The sequence below is a fragment of the Crotalus tigris genome, unplaced genomic scaffold, assembly GCF_016545835.1.
Source record: "Crotalus tigris isolate CLP2741 ecotype Arizona unplaced genomic scaffold, ASM1654583v1 scf7180000024464.508515016:1373766, whole genome shotgun sequence".
NCBI lineage: Eukaryota > Metazoa > Chordata > Lepidosauria > Squamata > Viperidae > Crotalus > Crotalus tigris.
This window is the reverse complement of record NW_024100635.1, coordinates 1,161,328-1,182,336: the sequence shown is the minus strand read 5'-3', so window position 1 is coordinate 1,182,336 and position 21,009 is coordinate 1,161,328. Positions and strand designations below refer to the sequence as shown.

At 43.0% G+C, this 21,009-nt stretch overlaps 1 pseudogene; it reads right to left on the bottom strand.

Annotated features, from left to right (window-relative positions):
• The window catches only part of LOC120303354, a 66,153-nt pseudogene that overhangs the window by 12,249 nt on the left and 32,895 nt on the right, over nt 1-21,009 (bottom strand).

Here is a 21,009-nt window from a genome sequence, read left to right as displayed (position 1 = left end):
GGCCTATATTACCATGTGTGGTGGCCTCGTGTTAAAGAAAAAAAAAATGGGCCAAAAGACACACTTGGTTAGAAAAGATGTTAGGGAAACATGTAGATTTTAAACCTGCAATCTTTTTATTAGGTATAATCAGTGCTTTTTTTCTAAAAAAAAAAAAAAAGGTGCCAGAACTCACACATGTTATACAACCCACCTCGCCTACTCTATAAGGTTCTATCCAAGAAAGTGCCAGAACTCCATCCTGGGCATTCTATAAGAAAAAAAGCCCTGGATATAATGGCAAAAAAATTTAACAAGCGAAGTGTATATTTAACATTGCATGGATGGAAACTAATCAAGGAGAGAAGCAACCTAGAACTAAGGAAAAACTTCCTGACAGTTAGAACAATTAACCAGTGGAACTACCTGCCTCCAGAAGTGGTGAATGCTCCAACACTGGAAGTTTTTTTAAAAAGACTGGACAGCCATTTGTCCAAAATGGTGTAGGGTTTCCTGCCTGAGCAGGGGGTTGGACTAGATAACCTCCAAGATCCCTTCCAACATTATTATTATTGTTGTTGTTGTTATATTATTATTATTATTTGGAGAAAAGGAGTAGACACTAAGAATGTAACTTGTATTATTAAGCAAACAAATTGGACCAGACAACACGATGTTTACTAAGCACTAGTCAAATGTGATAATAGAAAATTGACTTTAAAAAGTTGTAAAAAAATAATAAGAGAGTTGGAAGGGACCTTGGAGGTCTTCTAGTCCAACCCCCTGCTCAGGCAGGAGACCCTATTACTATTCCTGAAAATGGCTCTCCGGTCTCCTCTTAAAAACCTCCAGTGATGCAGCACTCACAACGTCTGGAGGGAAGCAATTCCCAAAGAATTGAAGGAGACTTTTGAAATCTTCCCACCAGCAGAAAATCGCAGCCCTCAGTTTAACAGCCTGCAGCACCAGTGGACTTAAAAGTTGGGGAGGGAAGGGATTGGCAGCAGCAGCAGCTGAGATGCTTCAGCCTAGTTGCTTTTCTGCTTGGACGCCGTGGAGGAAACCAAACAGCCCCGCTTGCTCCCGGCTTCTCCTCCGACCTGCCCTCCACTCACCTTCCAGCTCCTGCTTCAATCCGGGAAGAGCACAAAAACCTGCCTACACACCATTTTCCGCGGATTAGTGATCAGGAAGAGGAAGTTCCTCGGCGCTCCCCCTCTCCTCACCTCCTTTCCAGCAATATAGTACTCGATGGTTTTAACTCCTTTAAACTCAAACACAGATGCCGCCTTCTTTATTGTCTGCTTTATAGGCACAGATGTTGCCTGTTTGACCGCGGATAGGAGGGGAAGAACACGCTTGTCCCGTCTCTGCCTAAGGTGTTTGTACGATTTCCCCTGATTAAAAGCTATCAAATCGTTTCTGACTTCTAGCAACCGACCTTTGCAACAGAGCCTAGTGAAATGTGATGCTAGTTAGATTAGTTCCATTAGAATATCAGCTATGTGCTGAGCCCCAAATGTTCATGACGGTTTTACACAATTATACAATCAGCTTTCCTAGGGGTGACACTCAGTGGAGATCAAAACCTCTATACACCATAAATCTTCATGACTTATTTAATGTGGCTCCCAAGGTTTTAGGACATAGCAGCAACATCAGGCTAGATTCTCCAGGGGAGCCAACATCCCTCCTGCTGGCCAGGGCTGCATACCATTCTTGAAGGACAACCTATATCTGCTAAATGCCATGTACTTCTGTAAATTTGCTTGCACAGGAGTCTCCATTAGGTCACAGGGAGAAAAATATGCAGCAGGGCCTCGAAAATGGGGGCTATGAAAGAGGGGATGATTGTGAATATATGGTAGAAGAAATATTTCTAAAATACATTTTTAAAAAGAAAACAAAAGGGAAGAATAGAATATCCCAGAAAAGCACACAGCAGACTGATCACCAGGCTAACCTTTTTAGAGGGACACCCTGCACTGCCGTTTTTATGTACATCTCTTAGGTTCTTGTTGGGATTAGTGGCCATTTCAACTATTGGATCTGAGCTCTGTTGCATGGAGGAATCTGGAATAAAAGAACCGCAAGGTATATTTTATTGATACTCTTTTCATCCAGGAATTAAAGATGGCATACAAAGAACTTCCTGTCTAGTGTGCTGTAATTTATGGCGTAAATGTCCCGCCCCCAGACAGCCTGCCTACCTACCTATAATATGATCCACTAGAAAAAAATTGTAACCAGTCCTCTGAATTCTGTTAGTGAAATGAACAAATATACAATTCTTTGGTTTTTTCTAAATTCAGGATGATTCATCTGCAGACTTTAATATCAGTTCATTGCTCCACATATTGTTTCTCTCATTACTTGTAGGCATTCCTGGAAAACCTTAAAGAAAAAATTGACTTTCTTTTAAATGAAAATGATGACATGGTATATAATAGGTCATGTGTTGTTGTTTTTCCTCTGAGGTTTATTTAATCTATTATTAAGAACTGTTAAGGACCAGATGACTTTACTATGTCCTGATATATAAAAACCATGGAACTCTTTTTCATATGATCCTATGAGCGCACATGAATGGGTGGCTCTGCCCAAATGGACGCAGGTGACTTTGTGAGCTGAGCTGAGCTCTTCCCAAGAAGCTGCGACTGGGAGCACAGCCACTTCTCAGAAGCCGCCTGACCATGGATGGAAACTGCGGGCTGGTTGGAGAAGGCTGAAGGGGATGTGGATTCCAAAGATTTGGAGTTAAACAGACTCGATGCACAGAGACAATGATTGGGGTGACTTACCGTAAATAACAAGCCATTGTAGTTAAATACAATAGATGGTTAAGAGAGGGCTTTGATGTTTAACTTTACTGTTGGTTCATCTGTTCAGCACTTTGCCTTTATACAGAGTAGATTAAGGTCAAATTGGTTCCACCTAGAGGTAGAAATTCACAAATTTTGGGCCTGCTTTGCAAGGGTAGGAAACTAATATTGTTACACTATGTTTATCAACATTCAACTGATTTACTAAATGGAAATCTTTTTTGTCTTTTCTCTTTCTTAATGCACATTTCCCTTTTTTTAAATGTTTTGCCCATCCTTGTTGTTGTTGCAATGTTTGTCTTTTTTCTTTCGAGTTTGTATTCTATCTTAATTTGCCTAACATTTTTTCTTTAAAAAGGCCCCTTATCAGAAGCAATTTCATGTGGCTGCTCTGTACCTGTTTTCTAAGCTGCCTCTAAATCTAGAATCACAGCATCATAGGGTGGGAAAGCACCTCAGTGGTCTAGTCCAACCCGCTGCTCAAGACAGGAGCCTTATATAACCCCAGTCAAATGACTGTCCGGTCTATTCTGGAAAACCTCCAGTGATGGAACATCCACAATGCCAGGACGCCAGCTATTCCACTGATCAATTGCACTCACTGACAGAAAATTTCTCCTTACTTCTAGATTGGATCTTCCTTTGACAACCTTCCATCCATGAACTTCTTGTTCTGCCTTCTGTTGCTCTAGAACAGGGCTTTTCAACCTTTTTACCGATTGTACCACTTTTAGAATTCGAGTACCACCAGTCACCCAGCAAGGTGTCAAAAGCTTGATGACAAAAAAAAAAAAATGGAAAAAAGTGATAAAGTACAGGTAGTCCTCAACTTACAACAGTTTGCTTGATGACTGTTCAAAGTTACAACGGCACTGGAAAAAGTGACTTATGATCATTTTTCACACTTATAACCATTGCAGCATCCCCAGGGTCACGTGATTTACATTCGGATGCTTGGCAACCGATTCTTATTTATGATGGTCACATTGTTCCAGGGTTATGTGATCACCTTTTGCAACCTTGTGACAAGCAAAGTTAGTGGGGAGACCAGATTCACTGAACAACCATGTTACTAATTTAATCTCTCTCCTTCTTTTTTTCTCTCCCTTTTTCTCTCTCTCCCTTTCTTTCTCCCTCGCTGTGTTTCTTTCTCCCTTTCTCTCCGTCTCCCTTTCTTTTTCTCTCCGTCTCCCTTTCTCTCTCCCTCTTTTTCTCCCTCTCCCTCCTTCTTTCTCTCCTTTTTCTCTCTCCCTCTCTCTATTTCTCTTTCCCTCTTTCTCTCCCTCACAAAGATCCTTAAAATCCTTAAAAGTTATGCTTGGGAAGAATACTTTTTCTTTTACAGATGGGGGGGGTGGGGCCGACATTCACGGGCAGACAGGACTCTGCCCGCCAAGCCGCCGCCTCCCCATCGCCCTCCACGCCAGCTGGCTCTGTGCGCCAGACCTCCCTGCTGACAGGTGCTGGTCCAGGGGTCGCCAGCTGATGGCTAGAGTTCTGTGCCTCCCCTTCGTCCTCCGCACCGGCCAAAGCATTTCCTGAAGTTCCAGCTGATGGGCGCAGGTTCAGGGGTCGCCAGCTGACGGGCGCAGGAGGTAGGCACAGCAGCAGCCTCCCAGCTGCCTGCTTCTTCGTCTGGAGCAGTTGCCAAGGGCTTGCATGGTTGCTGGCTGCGGGGAGCACGTCAGCAGCCCTTGAGGGCCATGCAAGCACTGGCAACTGCTCCGGCCGAAGAAGGAGGCAGCTGGGAGGCCACCGCGGCGCCAAACTCCTGTGCCTTCAGCCGGTGACCCCCAGACCTGTGCCCATCAGCTGGAACATCAGGCAACGCTTTGGCCGGTGCGGAGGATGAAGGGGAGGATGAAGGGGAGGCCACTGCAGCGCAGAACTCCACTTGTCAGCTGGCGACCTCCGGACGTGCGTCCGTCAGCTGGGAGGTCTGGCAACTGAACCAGCTGGCGTGGAGGGCGATGGGGAGGTGGTGGCTCGGCGGGTGGGGTCCTGCCTGCCCACGAATATCAGGCCCACTCGCTCCATCTGTAAAAGAAAAAAAATCTTCCACCCAAGCATAACCCCAGCAGTTCTGTGCCATGGAGGCTTGAGATACGGAGGCGCTGGATGCGGAGTGGCGCGGTGCCGTGGGAAGGGGCAGGATAGCGGGGAGGGGTTACCTGCATCCTGCCAGCCGAATTCTGGAAGCCTGCCTGAATGGAGAATTTTAGGGGGTGTTGAAAGCGAGACAGACTGAGGGCTGTATTAAGATCATAGAGATGGCTGCATAAGGAGAGTAGAAGGGCGACGAATTCGGGGTGGAGCAGAAAATGGGAGGAAGCATTAGGAAATAAGCACCAAGGTACATGGTGCCTTGCAAGGGATTTCCGCGTGTTCTGCAATTGTTTTTCCTCTCTCCTCTGCAAGAAAAACTTTTGCGGCGTAAATCTGAAACCAGGTGTTCCTGTGAGGTGGCACAGGAGGTTCTTGGGAGAGGCGAGGACAAGCTTTCCTCTCTCCCAATCCTCTTCCTCTTGTTCACCCCCTTCCCCATCCTGCCTGCAATCTGAGTTCGCGGCTCTGTGGCTTTTCTTTGCCTAGCCTAGCCAAGTTTTCTCCCCCCCCCCCTCCGTTCCTGGGAACACTGAGGAGGTACGGCAGAAATATGTGAATTGGGATTGTGGTGCCCTTGGGAAGCTGATCATGCTTTGAACCTTATGCAAGAAGGAGTCCCTTCCTTCTTCCTTTCCTCTCTCCCTGTCAAGCCCAGGCAGGCTCGACATGAATGGGCTGGGAGAGGGGTTGAGGACGTGTGGTGTAGCAAAGGAGAGTGGTGCCCGGCGCCGGGGCCAGACCTCCCAACTGACAAGCGCAAGTTCGGGGGTCACCAGCTGACAGGCGCAGGAGTTCGACGCTGCAGCGGCCTCCCCTTCGCTGATCTGAGTGCACAAGAAGTCTAACCAGTTGCTGCACAATGAGCCCCTGGGGAGGGTGGGGCCTTGCTCTGCGCCTGCGCTCTTCACGCGCCTCCTGCAGGGCACATTCAGTAAAGTTCGTGCAGGTTGCCGCCAAGCAGCATATTTTCCACAAACAAGTGAGGTGGAAAGTAGCAAGGAGGGGGAGGAAGGCGACGCCGCGTACCACCAGCCAGGTGGTCGCGTACCACAAGTGGTACGCGTACCACCGGTTGATAAGCCCTGCCGTAGAGAATAAGCTGATCTCCTCTTCGTGACAGCCCCACAAGTAGTGGAAGATAGCTATCATGCCCCCCCAATCCTTCTCTTCCATGGCCTAGACATAACTAGCTTTCTCAACTGTCATTTAGAGTCCAGACCATTTATGATCTTTCTTCTTCTCTGCACATTTTCCAGGGCCTCAACATGTGTTGAATCATGGGACTAGAATGGGGTGTACTATTCTAAATGTGGACTCACCAGCGTGGTGTAAATTGGTACTATCACTTCTTGTTGGGATAGGGATAGGTGTAGATACAATAATGGGATTGCCCTCTACAATAATTCAAAGCTTTAGCAAGCAGATTATTGTCTGGGTATAAATATTAAATAACAATAGTTAATACAATACTGAACAGTTGTAGTAATAGAAAGTAACAATAATCATAAAAATAAAGTAATTAATATGTTAAATAATTATAATCACTAATAATAATAATGATCATAAGAGTAAATCCTAGTCGGCTGCTGGTAGGGCAATATTGGAAGAAGGAAAGTTTGCCTACTATAGAAGAATGGACGCTTAAAGTGTCAAACTTAGCAGAAATGCTTATTTGAAGGATTATTCACAAGAAAGATACATTTTGGTTTGGAGAAAATGGATAGATTATATTCAGAATAAATATGGGACTGAAAAGTTCCATTTATTTTATGAATAAATTTTAGAATATTATTATTATTATTACTATCATTATTAATAATTTAGTATAGTGGAAATTTTATGTAAAAGAGAGTTAAAGTGTATTACATTTGTTTATCTATATAGTTGGTTAATGTTAGCTAGATTATGATTATTATATTTATTACCTTGTATTCAGCTCTGGGAAGTGGGGGAAGGGGGGGAGGAGGGTGAGCGGGTTTGGGATATATTTTGTAATTTTTTGTAAAACTTTTCAATTAAAAAAAAAAGAGTAAAGCCTAGTCAGTAAATATCATTCATCCTATTAAATTTCACAATCCTTTCTCATTCTATCGTACTGCTAACCATTGATAAAAATTTTCCCATGTTTTAAAGTAAATTGAATCTATCCATTTCTGCACATTCTAAAATTTTCGTGATTATAGTCTGGTCAGGTGGTAAGTTTTCATCTTTCCAAAATTGGGCAAATACTATGTCATGTGTCTGACTAATGAAACACTTCAAAGAACTGTCAGGCATTGTTTAACCTAAAAAGCCTTTATTAGTGTAATGGAGTGTCAGCACAGTATGGAGGATGCCAAGATCTGAATTTCCCTTCCTTTTTACATAACATTCCAGGCATTTCCCCTCCCCTATTTTGGGGTCATGATTCACATCTTCTAATTAACCTGGAGGGCAAAGATTCACTTCCATTCCCTTCCGTGCACTTTCCCCTCCTTCTCTCAGTCTCATCTGAATTAACTCGAACACCTAGAGGCAAACAAAGTCATTACTAAAAGCCAACATGGGTTTGTCAAAAATAGATCATGCCAGACAAATCTTATTGCATTCTTTGACCAAGTGACAAAATTAGTGGATCAGAGGAATGCTGTGGACATAATTTACTTGGACTTCAGTAAGGCATTTGATAAAGTAGATCACAACCTACTACTTGACAAGATAGAAAAATGTGGGGTAGACAGAACCACCACCAGATGGATCCGTAGCTGGCTGACCGGCCGTACTCAGCGAGTGGTCCTCAATGGAACTGCATCTATATGGAGGGAAGTGTGTAGTGGGGTGCCCCAGGGCTCTGTTCTGGGCCCAGTGCTCTTCAACATCTTCATCAACGATTTGGATGGATAGATGGGGAACTCATCAAATTTGCAGACGACACCAAGCTGGCAGGAATAGCCAACACTCCAGAAGACAGGCTTAAGATACAGAAGGATCTGGACAGACTTGAACACTGGGCACTAACTAACAAAATGAAATTCAATGATGAAAAAAGCAAGGTTCTACATTTAGGCAAGAAAAACCAAATGTATAAGTACAGCATAGGTGGCACAATGCTCAATAATAGTAACTGTGAGAGGGACCTCGGAATCCTAGTAGACAATCACCTAAATATGAGCCAGTAGTGTGCTGCAGCTGCCAAAAAAGGCCAACACAGTGCTAGGCTGCATTAACAGAGGGATAGAATCAAGATCACGTGAAGTATTAATGCCACTCTACAATGCCTTGGTAAGGCCACACTTGGAATACTGGTAGCAAAAACAATTCCAGCTTAAATTCTATCTGTATTTTAGTAATCTTTTCCAGCCATATATGGACCTTAAACCAAAATTTCTTTGCATTAGGACATGTCCACTAGACATGATAGTAGGTACCTGGTTTTTGTTTACATTTCCAACAGGTATTCAGTACATTTTTAAACATTTTCGCTAATCTAACTGGTGTCATGTGCCATCTATAAAACATTTTATATAAATCTTCTTTGTATGAAGCTGCGTTAGTAAGTTTAATATTCCTCAAAGAGTTTTTCCCCAACCCTGAGGTAGCCAGTTTTCCACATAGTGACTGACACATTCAATTAATGGATAAATCAGAGAGATCAGGGTAATTAATGGCCGTTACAACATGCAGCCATAATTGCAAGGCCCATGGCAGTTATATCTTAAGGACCTTTTCTAAGCTGGCTGGGCCGCAAAATTCGGGGCCTCAAAATCTGGAGGAAACAAAGGTAGAAGACCTGAAACTCCACATATGGGAATTATATAATCAATATAAAAACTACCACTCAGAAGCCTTTTTGAGGAAATCCACAACTTCTACAAAAGGAAATATCCAGTAGCTGCTACTGCTAACCAGAATTTGGCAGTTGGCCTTTTTCCATTTTCCTTTTCTCTCCATTTACAAGTCTAGTCCTGAGACACGTTTGAATAAACAGATTCAGAACACAATTCAGATAGTCAATTTCTCACCTAAAGTTTCAATGGGAGATCACAAATGAATTTCAAGCCTTTTCTAAATTCTTTTAGAATTTTGCCTCATGTGGATTTCCTTGTGTGCAATAAGACATGATTTATGAGTGAAGTAACGTTCACAGACTGGACATTTGAAAGATTTCTCCCCTGTGTGAATCCTCTGGTGTTTTACCAGGTGGAAATTCTGACTAAAACGTCTCCCACAATCAAAGGGTTTCTCTCCTGTGTTGAGTCCTTTGGTGTGTCACTAGGTTGTAATTCTGACTGAAACGTTTCCCACAATCAGGACATTCGAAGGGTTTCTCTCCTGTGTGAATCCTCTGGTGTCTCACCAGGTTGTAATTGAGAGTGAAACTTTTCCCACAGTCAAGACATTCAAAGGGTTTCTCTCCTGTGTGAATCCTCTGGTGTTTCACAAGGCTGGAATTCTCACTGAAACTTTTTCCACAATCAAAACATTCAAAGGGTTTCTCTCCTGTGTGAGTCTTTTGGTGTGTCACTAGATTGTAATTCCGACTGAAACTTTTCCCACAATCAGGGCATTCAAAGGGTTTCTCTCCTGTGTGAGTCCTTTGGTGTTTCAAGAGGTTGCAATTCTCACTGAAACTTTTCCCACAATCAGGACATTCAAACAGTTTCTCTCCTGTGTGAGTCCTCTGGTGTATCACCAGGCTGGATTTAGTACTGAAACCTTTCCCACAGATAGGACATTCAAAAGGTTTCTCTCCTGTGTGAGTCCTCCGGTGTATCACAAGGGTGGAATTCTCACTGAAACGTTTCCCACAGATAGGACATTCAAAGGGTTTCTCTCCTGTGTGAGTCCTCCGGTGTTTCACAAGACTGGAATTCTCACTGAAACCTTTCCCACAATCAGCACATTCAAAGGGCTTCTCCCCTGTGTGAGTCCTCTGGTGTGTCACAAGGCTGGAATTCTCACTGAAACTTTTCCCACATTCAAGACATTTAAAGGGTTTCTCTCCTGTGTGAATCCTCCGGTGTACCACAAGGCTGGAATTATAACTGAAACTTTTCCCACAATCAGGACATTCAAAGGGTTTCTCTCCTGTGTGAGTCCTCTGGTGTATCACAAGGTTGGACTTGTGACTGAAACTTTTCCCACAGATAGGACATTCAAAGGGTTTCTCTCCTGTGTGAATCCTCTGGTGTCTCACAAGGCTGGAATTCTTACTGAAACTTTTCCCACAATCAGGACATTCAAAGGGTTTCTCTCCTGTGTGAGTCCTTTGGTGTTTCAAGAGGTTGCAATTCTCACTGAAACTTTTCCCACAATCAGGACATTCAAACAGTTTCTCTCCTGTGTGAGTCCTCTGGTGTATCACCAGGCTGGATTTAGTACTGAAACCTTTCCCACAGATAGGACATTCAAAGGGTTTCTCTCCTGTGTGAGTCCTCCGGTGTTTCATAAGGCTGGAATTCTCACTGAAACCTTTCCCACAATCAGCACATTCAAAGGGCTTCTCTCCTGTGTGAGTCCTCTGGTGTCTCACAAGGCTGGAATTCTTACTGAAACTTTTCCCACAATCAGGACATTCAAAGGGTTTCTCTCCTGTGAGAGTCCTCCGGTGTTTCACAAGGCTGGAATTCTCACTGAAACCTTTCCCACAATCAGCACATTCAAAGGGCTTCTCCCCTGTGTGAGTCCTCTGGTGTGTCACAAGGCTGGAATTCTCACTGAAACTTTTCCCACATTCAAGACATTTAAAGGGTTTCTCTCCTGTGTGAGTCCTCTGGTGTCTCACAAGGTTGGAATTCTTACTGAAACTTTTCCCACAATCAGGACATTCAAAGGGTTTCTCTCCTGTGTAAGTCCTCTGGTGTCTCATGACATGGGAATTTCTAATGAAACTTTCACACAATCAATACAGTCATAGGTTTTCTCCCTGCTGTGAATCCTCTGATGTATCACCACGTTGCCATGCTCACTAAAGCATTTACTGCACTAGGAGTGCTTTTATGGCTTTTGTCTTGTGTGGCTCCTTCCATGAACCTGGGAAAAAAGGAAGAAAGAGATTACCTAAACGGTTTCTTAAAATGGCAGAAGAAATCTGCGTATAGAATGTCTGGAGAGAAATGAACCCCCAAAAGACTCAGTATACATTTTATTTAAATAGACACAAATCATGGTCTAGAATTGATATGATATGGATGTCCCCTAAATTAAGAACTAATATACATGACGTTGAGATAGAACCCAATATTTGGGCTGACCATAATCCAATGAAGCTGAGTTGTACAGGAGTAAAGAAGAAATTGTAGAGGTGGGGGCCAGGCAGTGGTTGTGTGCAGAAAACTGCCCCTACAAAGCCTGTGTGCCTCTTCTACTCTAGATCTATCTCATCCCTTCACATCACCATGGCGATGTGAAACTATGCAGGCTGGTGCAATGACTACCTGATATCAGCTAACTCACACCAACAAGATGTTATTGCCAACAGCTCCCTGTTTTGGTCCTCTGGCTTCTATATTCTCAAAGATTGGTAAGGAGTTTAACCAATGAAATGCTATTGCCATGTAAAATTTTTGCTGCTTGTAATACTGTATAAAAGGCAATAAATGCTGTGTACGGGCAGCCATATTTGCACCCTACAATGACTGAGCACTGATTACTACAGCTGGCAACCTGAACAGGGACTTTTGGGAACCCCCTCCGGGGAAGAGCGACAACCAACATACTTACCATTGTCTGGAATAGACCCCTAAGTGCACTTTCATCCTATGGGACCCCTCAGTGGTAAGTATGGGTTGCAAGTTATCTCAGCACCAGCAGAAACAGGCACAGGAAATCAGATTTCTGCTACACGTACAGGCACAGGAACTCAGATTCCTGCTAGAGCCTGAGGCAGACATAAGGAAGCTGGCGGCTGAGGTAGGGAAACATTGCCCTTGGAATTCTGAGCACCGGACGCTTAGGCTAAAAGATAGGGCATACTTTATATTTTGAACCTTGGGCTCCAGTACAGACATCGATGGTATTCAGTGCCATCAAGATTTGAAAAATGTGGTTCAGATGCTTCAGAAGGGCAGCAATTAACTACCAGCCCCCCTTCTGATTACAACCAAGTAAAATTTATTCCTCATAAAGCATCTTTAATTGGATTTCCAGCTTCTTCTGAAGAGGCTAATTCTGTTGCTTCTTCCCAGCCATCATACATCCCACAAGGAAAATACCAGCAGAACTATCTTGAAGTAGAAAAAAGATAATAAGGGGAATCGTCAGAGTAATTTAAAGACATAAATTAACTCAAAATGTACTCCTCTGCAATGTGTTTTGAATAATTGAAATGTTTTGAAACTTCATGTGGCTGTTAAGTTCAATCCTGTCAGACAAAGTCTGGTGGTGCTTTGTGTTGATGTGTAGTATTGTATGTATGTATGTGTGTGTGTGTGTGTGTGTGTGTGTGTGTGTGTGTCTGTCTGTGTGAGATTGCTGCAGAGGTTCAGCTTGTATGTCTCCTACATCAACCGGCTGCCCTTCCAACTTTTCTTCTATAATCTCAGGGCGCAAAGATGATGGAGAGCCCGCCTTCAAAAAAGAAGTGTAAAAATCTTTTGCCTTTGAAATTGTATTCAGTCTATGATATATCCCCGCATAATTCACTGCTATTCCAGCCGGTATCTCCCATCTGAACCGGACCTGTCGTTTTTTGAACTCATCAGCCAAAAAAGCAAAATCCTTTCTTTTTCTAAGAATGTTTGAAGGTATTTCTTTTAAAATTATAACATCTTGAGTTGGAATTTGAAATCTCTGCTTATAAAAAGCCTGTAAAATTTCATTATGAAGTGATCTCCTAGAAAAATAAATAACTATGTCTCGTGGCAAATTCCTCTGCCTCACAACCCTTGAATAGCCCTAAAAACTTTTTCCGTCTCTCTCAGTATTTCTTCAGGCTCAGCCCCCAAAATGAAAGCTTTTACCACCATTTGTCTCAAATCCTCTTGCATGTTTTCCTTCATTCCCCTTATTCTTAAAGCAAATTCCATGTCTCTATATTGTAATATAGTAATTTCATCCTGTATTATTTATCAATTCGATCTTTCAGTTTTTCAAAATTTTCCACAACATCATCAATACGATCATCCAGTCGATTTATATCATCAACAAACTTTTGAAACACAGATGCAAATGTCCTCTCACAGTTCCCTAATTTTATTTTCAAGAAATTCCTCCATCTCTTGTTTAATTTGTTGTACCTTATTTCCCAAGGCATCCTGTAAATCTTTAAGTATACATGCTGGTAACGATGGAAAAGGTGGTGGTAACTTAAACTTAACTTGCTGGGCTGCCTGCATTTCCGGGAAGATCGAGGCTTTAGAAACAATAGAAACTCCGAGACACTTTGAAGCCATTTTATTTTTAAGACCACTTGTTAAAAAATCTGCTAAAATCTTATAAAATCAACAAATACCAAAAGGGGGAGGAAAAAAGACAAAAGCCCCCTTAAAAGAAAAAAGAAAATTCTTGCATTTTATATAAATACAAAATCTGTTACATTGTTTCAAATAGTTCCAGTCCTTTCACTCAAAGAATCAACATTTCAGCACCATTTTTCACCACTCTTAATTGAAAAAAAAGGAAAAAAATAAATTCTTTCCAGAGTTAAAGTCTCAGAATAATCACCATATTAATCTCTCCTGGTCAGCATTGTCTGCTTTGAATTTTACTCACAAATTCATTTTAAGTGCAGATGTGGAAGCAGCATCTAGCTTTGCCTTGGATAAAATCAGGGCAAAGGCATCTTGGAATGTGGAGGACACCCCAAACTCCGTGGGAGCTCTCACCCTCCGACACCCAAAAAAAAAGCTTTGGGGTCTCAGGGAGCTCTACCACTATCTGAGGAAAGCTCACCTACTCCCCTTCGCCCGGGGAGAGAGGTTCCAAGCCGTGAGACAGCTGTTGCTCGCTGTCTCAGCTGGCTTTGACACATCCCAGGGTGGACGGCTGAAAAAAGCCGCCGTCGGCGTGGCCGTCGCCACCGGAAGTCCCCCATTGCTATTTATATTGACATTGGAAGTTTTGAACAGGAACATGGACAAGACACAGAAATTAAAAGAATGGAGATAAAAGATGAAAGCTATAAATTACAAGCATTTGCAAATGACTTGGTATTTAGTACAGAAGAATCATTGGAGACAACCCCTAAACTATTGAAAAGGATTGAGGAATTTGGAGAAGTAGCAGGATTGAAAATAGAGAAAAAACAAAAGTTATAGCTAAAAACATTGCATCTAAGCAAACTGAATAATCATGGTGGCCTCAGCTGCAAATGCAATCAAGCTATGATAAAGATGCGAAAATGTATAGTTTTTATAAAGAACTGACAATAATAATAATAATAATAATAATAATAATAATAATAATAATAATAATAATAAAGTTGGAAGGGACCTTGGAGATCATCTAGTCCAACCCCCTGCTCAGGCAGGAAACCCTATACCATTTCAGACAAATGGCTGTCCAGTCTCTTCTTAAAAACTTCCAAGTATTGGAGCATTCACCACTTCTGGAGGCAGGTTGTTCCACTGGTTAATTGTTCTAACTGTCAGGAAGTTTCACCTTAGTTCTAGGTTGCTTCTCTCCTTGATTAATTTCCATCCATTGCTTCTTGTCCTGCCTTCAGGCACTTTGGAAAATAGCTTGACTCTTCTTTATGGCAGCCCCTGAGATATTGGAATACTGCTATCGTGTCCCCCCTCCTCCTTCTCTTCATTAAACTAGACATACCCAATTCCAGCAGCCTTTCCTTATATGCTTTGGCCTCCAGTCCCCTTGATCATCTTTGTTTGATCAGATACTGTTGACCTCTGATAAAAAACTGATTAAGAAAATATATAACTTTCTATTAAATTCAAAAATGGAGGATGAACAAGTGAAAGAAACAATGATACAGTGGGCAAAAAACTTTGGATATAATATAGAATTAGAGAAATGGCAAAATCTTTGGGAAAGAAATTGTAAAGTGACTGTGGCAACTTCTTATAAAGAAAACTGATATAAAATGTTCTATAGATGGCATTTACCACCTGCGAGATTAGCAAAAATGTTTAAAAATATGTCCAGTAAATGTTGGAAATGTAATCAAACACCTGGCCTATATTACCATGTGTGGTGGCCTCGTGTTAAAGAAAAAAAAATGGGCCAAAAGACACACTTGGTTAGAAAAGATGTTAGGGAAACATGTAGATTTTAAACCTGCAATCTTTTTATTAGGTATAATCAGTGCTTTTTTTCTAAAAAAAAAAAAAAAGGTGCCAGAACTCACACATGTTATACAACCCACCTCGCCTACTCTATAAGGTTCTATCCAAGAAAGTGCCAGAACTCCATCCTGGGCATTCTATAAGAAAAAAAGCCCTGGATATAATGGCAAAAAAATTTAACAAGCGAAGTGTATATTTAACATTGCATGGATGGAAACTAATCAAGGAGAGAAGCAACCTAGAACTAAGGAAAAACTTCCTGACAGTTAGAACAATTAACCAGTGGAACTACCTGCCTCCAGAAGTGGTGAATGCTCCAACACTGGAAGTTTTTTTAAAAAGACTGGACAGCCATTTGTCCAAAATGGTGTAGGGTTTCCTGCCTGAGCAGGGGGTTGGACTAGATAACCTCCAAGATCCCTTCCAACATTATTATTATTGTTGTTGTTGTTATATTATTATTATTATTTGGAGAAAAGGAGTAGACACTAAGAATGTAACTTGTATTATTAAGCAAACAAATTGGACCAGACAACACGATGTTTACTAAGCACTAGTCAAATGTGATAATAGAAAATTGACTTTAAAAAGTTGTAAAAAAATAATAAGAGAGTTGGAAGGGACCTTGGAGGTCTTCTAGTCCAACCCCCTGCTCAGGCAGGAGACCCTATTACTATTCCTGAAAATGGCTCTCCGGTCTCCTCTTAAAAACCTCCAGTGATGCAGCACTCACAACGTCTGGAGGGAAGCAATTCCCAAAGAATTGAAGGAGACTTTTGAAATCTTCCCACCAGCAGAAAATCGCAGCCCCCAGTTTAACAGCCTGCAGCACCAGTGGACTTAAAAGTTGGGGAGGGAAGGGATTGGCAGCAGCAGCAGCTGAGATGCTTCAGCCTAGTTGCTTTTCTGCTTGGACGCCGTGGAGGAAACCAAACAGCCCCGCTTGCTCCCGGCCTCTCCTCCGACCTGCCCTCCACTCACCTTCCAGCTGCTGCTTCAATCCGGGAAGAGCACAAAATCCTCCCTACACACCATCTTCTTCCAATTAGTGATCAGGAAGAGGAAGTTCCTCGCCGCTTCCCCTCTCCTCTCCTCCTTTCTAGCAATATAGTACTCGATGATGTTAACTCCTTTAAACTCAAACACAGATGCCGCCTTCTTTATTGTCTGCTTTATAGGCACAGATGTTGCCTGTTTGACCGCGGATAGGAGGGGAAGAACACGCTTGTCCCGTCTCTGCCTAAGGTGTTTGTACGATTTCCCCTGATTAAAAGCTATCAAATCGTTTCTGACTTCTAGCAACCGACCTTTGCAACAGAGCCTAGTGAAATGTGATGCTAGTTAGATTAGTTCCATTAGAAGATTAGCTATGTGCTGAGCTCCAAATGTTCATGAGGGTTTTACACAATTATACATTCAGTTTTCCTAGGGGTGACACTCAGTGGAGATCAAAACCTCTATACACCATAAATCTTTATGACTTATTTAATGTGGCTCCCAAGGTTTTAGGACATAGCAGCAACATCAGGCCAGATGCTGGGGGGGAGCCAACTTCCCTCCTGCTGGCCAGGGCTGCATGCAAGAGCACCCAGCATACCATTCCTGAAGAAGGAGAACCTATATATGCTAAATGCCATGTACTTCTGTCAATTTGCTTGCACAGGAGTCTTCATTAGGTCACAGGGAGAAAAATATGCAGCAGGGCCTCAAAAATGGGGGCTAAGAAAGAGGGGGCAATTGTGAATATATGGTAGAAGAAATATTTCTAAAATACATTTTTAGAAAGAAAACAAAAGGGAAGAATAGGATATCCCACCAAAGCACATGGCCGACTGATCATCAGGCTAACCTTTTGAGAGGGACATTCTGCACTGCTGTTTCTAATGTACATCTCATAGGTTTTGGTTGGGATTAGTGGCCATTTCAACTATTGGATCTGAGCTCTGTTGCATGGAGAAATCTGGAATAAAAGAAGTGCAAGGTATATATGACTCTGACAATGTCAGAAGTATCTGACGAAAGCTTTTGGTGATTGTATTAAACTTTTATATTTTATTATATTCCTGGTGTTCACGTTTTATGGGTAATTGACTATATAGGAAGTTTCTCAGACAGATGTCTAATTGATTACACCTTGACATTTTTTAACTGCTATACTGCAGTTTTACTTTTTACAATCTCTTTTGCCTTGCAGCCCCCAACTAGGGGCGTTAAGCAGGCTCAAGTCGCAACTGCGAAACATTACAAATCCAAATTTCTTTTTCTGACCAAGAATTAAAGAATTAAATTGGGAGACTAAGATGGCCATTTTGAGCTCTTTCTGCTCTCGTCAGTTAGCCACACCCTTTATGGGATTCAAACCTGGGCAGTTTACATACTAGGCAGTGATTTAACCACCAAGCCACAGGCTCTCCTCCCTCTTTGCCAGCTGAGTCAAGGGAGTATATGCAGGAAGTTTCTCAGACAGATGTCTAATTGATTACACCTTGACATTTTTTAACTGCTATACTGCAGTTTTACTTTTTACAATCTCTTTTGCCTTGCAGCCCCCAACTAGGGGTGTTAAGCAGGCTCAAGTCGCAACTGCGAAACATTACAAATCCAAATTTCTTTTTCTGACAAAGAATTAAATTAAATCAGTTGCTGGCACTCCACATTTTCAGAGCTTGATGCGCCTACTCAGACCCTACGAGCTAAAGTGATGCGCCCCAAGGACCAGCTCCCTACCTACTGCCGAGAGCAGCTATAGTTTATAAGATCAACTGTACGGGGTGCCAGAGTAATTATGTAGGCGAGACCTCAAAAAGACTTAAGACTCGTCTACATGAGCATAGGTTGGCTATTAGACGAGGCGAACAACATTCGCAGATTTGGGCCCATGTAGCAGAATACGATCATTGCTTTGATTTTGAGAATGCCCAAATCTTGGCCAATGATACGACAAAAGGAGGTTGCCTACTGAAAGAGGCATGGTTTTCAGGAACGGAGTCCATCAATCGGCGTGTAGACTTATGTGCAGCGCATCAAGCTCTGAAAATGTGGAGTGCCAGCAACCGTACTAACGTGTGGAGGGGACCCAATCAAAAAACTTGTAATCAAAAAAATACCGCCTGGCCCCCCTCCCTGCATAATTACACCGATGGAGCCTCAGTTGACAGCTCCTCCCTCCCGGACCGACAACAGACTAACTTCAGCGGACAACTGCGGCTGGGTTTGTCATGACCCGCCGGGAGCAAACTCTTTTTGGGACGGAATGGAGATGGAGCGGGGCTTGAAGAACCGGAGGGAAAACAGAATATAATAAAGTTTAACCAGGACGATGAGAACAAGGATGAATCCCCCCCTGAGGATACTACCAGGCACATTATGATAACCCAGTTGCAGTCGAGCAGAGGAAGGCACCCTCCTTTGACATTCTCAACACAAAGCTACGCAGTGAAACAGCGACTGCAATTAAAGGGGAAGAACCCCGTACGGAGTGAGAATGGAGAATTGGGGATGAGTGGAACAATGGACGGAACAACAAGACACTGACAATGGGACAATGGCAGAAAACATCCTGAGTGTGCACGAGGGAGAGAGTGTGGAAACGAACAGTAGATCATTCAGGAGAACTCACGGGAAGAAGGAGGGGAGGAAGAATAGCATGGGCTGTGACTATGAGCCTGCGTTACAACCCCAAGGGATAGATAAACAAGATCAAAGTGGTCTTGGGGCTTGCAGGGATATTGGAAGCAATTTAAATAATTGCCCACCCCCTCTTCCTAAGGAAAGCCGTGTGTGGGATGGTGGGGGAGTTATGAGCAGGGGAGGAGAAAAGATCCTGACCCCCAACCTGACCAACCCTGAAACAGCTAACGGAGTAACGTATGATAGAATGCAAATTAGCAATGGAAAGAGGATAGGTGCTGACATGGGGGGGGGTGCTTGGGACTCAACTTGATCAGCTGGGGCCGATGACATGCTCCAGGAGCCGGAAACAGGCACTAAACAACTGTTTGTAAGACTTCCCCCGGCGTTTGCCTTTTAACCTGACGATGTCAAATGTATTTGATGAAAGCTTGGTGGATTAAATTCTATTTTTGATAGATATTCTCTTGGTGATCATTATTTTGACAATGTGACAATATATATATATTGTCATATATATATATTTCAGTAAAAAAGGAAGCGATCACCAGGAAATAAAACACCAAGGTTTTAATAAATAAAATCAAGCTTTCGATGGCTAACATCTGCCATCATCGTCAGGATACAAGCCAGCTAGTGAGGAAACCTGCTTATAAGCATAGCCACACCTAAACTCTAGGCATGGACCTTGTAACAGGTCCAAGCCAACTAATCCTTTCTTCACTTACAGCAGTGGTTCTCAACCTTTCTAATGCCGTGACCCCATAATATAGTTCCCCATGTTGTGGTGACCCCCAAGTGGGTGTGGCCACCAATAAGAGGGAGTAGGACTGCTAGGGAAAAGGGGAAAAAAATGGCGGACTGCGTTGTTTGGCGACCCCCGTGAAATGGTCATTCGACCCCAAATGGTGTCCCGACCCACAGGTTGAGAACCACTGACTTACAGCCTTCAGTGATTCTTTCTTTTAGCTCTTACTTACATCCACCTAGCTTTCAATGGCTAGCACCTGCCATCATTGTCAGAATGCAAGCTAGCTAGTGAGGAAACCTGCTTATAAGCATAGCCACACCTAAACTCTACGCATGGACCTTGTAACAGGTCCAAGCCAACTAATCCTTACTTCACTTACAGCCTTCAGTGATTCTTTCTTATAGCTCTTAGTTACATCCACACAACCACCCACTTCCCCCCTCCCTTTAGTTCCTGAGTCATATAGGCAGCGTAGCGGGCCCAGAACTTTGGGCAGCATTGGCAGTTGGAACACGTAGCGATGACCCAATACTGCCCAAAGTTCTGGGCCCGCTACGTTGACATGTTCGTTATAATTAAGAGGAGTCAAAAAGCTGACTTTGTGGACACACTTAATTCGGTGTGCGTGGACCTGCAATTTACGGAGGAGGAGGAGTATCAGGGTAAGCTGGCATTTCTTGATGTCTTAGTCCAACGCCAGCCAGATGGGACCTTAACCACTCGGGTCTATCGCAAACCCACGCACACCGATAGAATTTTGCATTACAACAGCAATCACCCGGTGGCCCACAAAGTCAGCTGCATTAGAACCCTCTTTAAGAGGGTGGACGAAGCTAGGATGGAGGAAAGAAAACATCTCCTCTGTCTCTGTAGGTACAATGGGTACCCCATGAAATTCATCAGACGCCACAGTACTCTGTCCAAACTATCCCAAAATCCATCAAGTGGGATGGTACCATCACAGATGACTCGTATTACCCTCCCTTACATTAGCAATGTCTCAGAAGCCACCACCAGACTATTGGCACCCTATGGTGTAAGGGTTGCACATAGACCTGACCGGACGTTGCATTCCTGCATTATGAGACCAAAGGACCCACTCCCCATAGTTGAGAGATCTGAAGTCATTTACAGGATTAACTGTAATGACTGCCCAGGCAATTATGTGGCAGAAACTTCCAAAAGGGTCAGAACAAGAATGCAGGAACACAAGCTGGCAATAAGAAGAGGTGAGCAATGCTCCCAAATACTGACTCACATGGAGGAGTTTGGTCATAAATTTAATTTTGATGACGTAAGGGTGGTTGCCAGTGACACCTCCAAGAGTGGTAGTTTACTCAAAGAAGCCTGGTTTTCAGACAGCATGTCAATCAATCGACATGTGGACCTACGCCCAGCATATCAGACCATGAAAGCGTGGGAAATGCGTAGACGACCTGGGAAAAAAACATCTGAGTAACAAAAACTCTGAGTGTCCATTATGTGAAACTGGCAACAA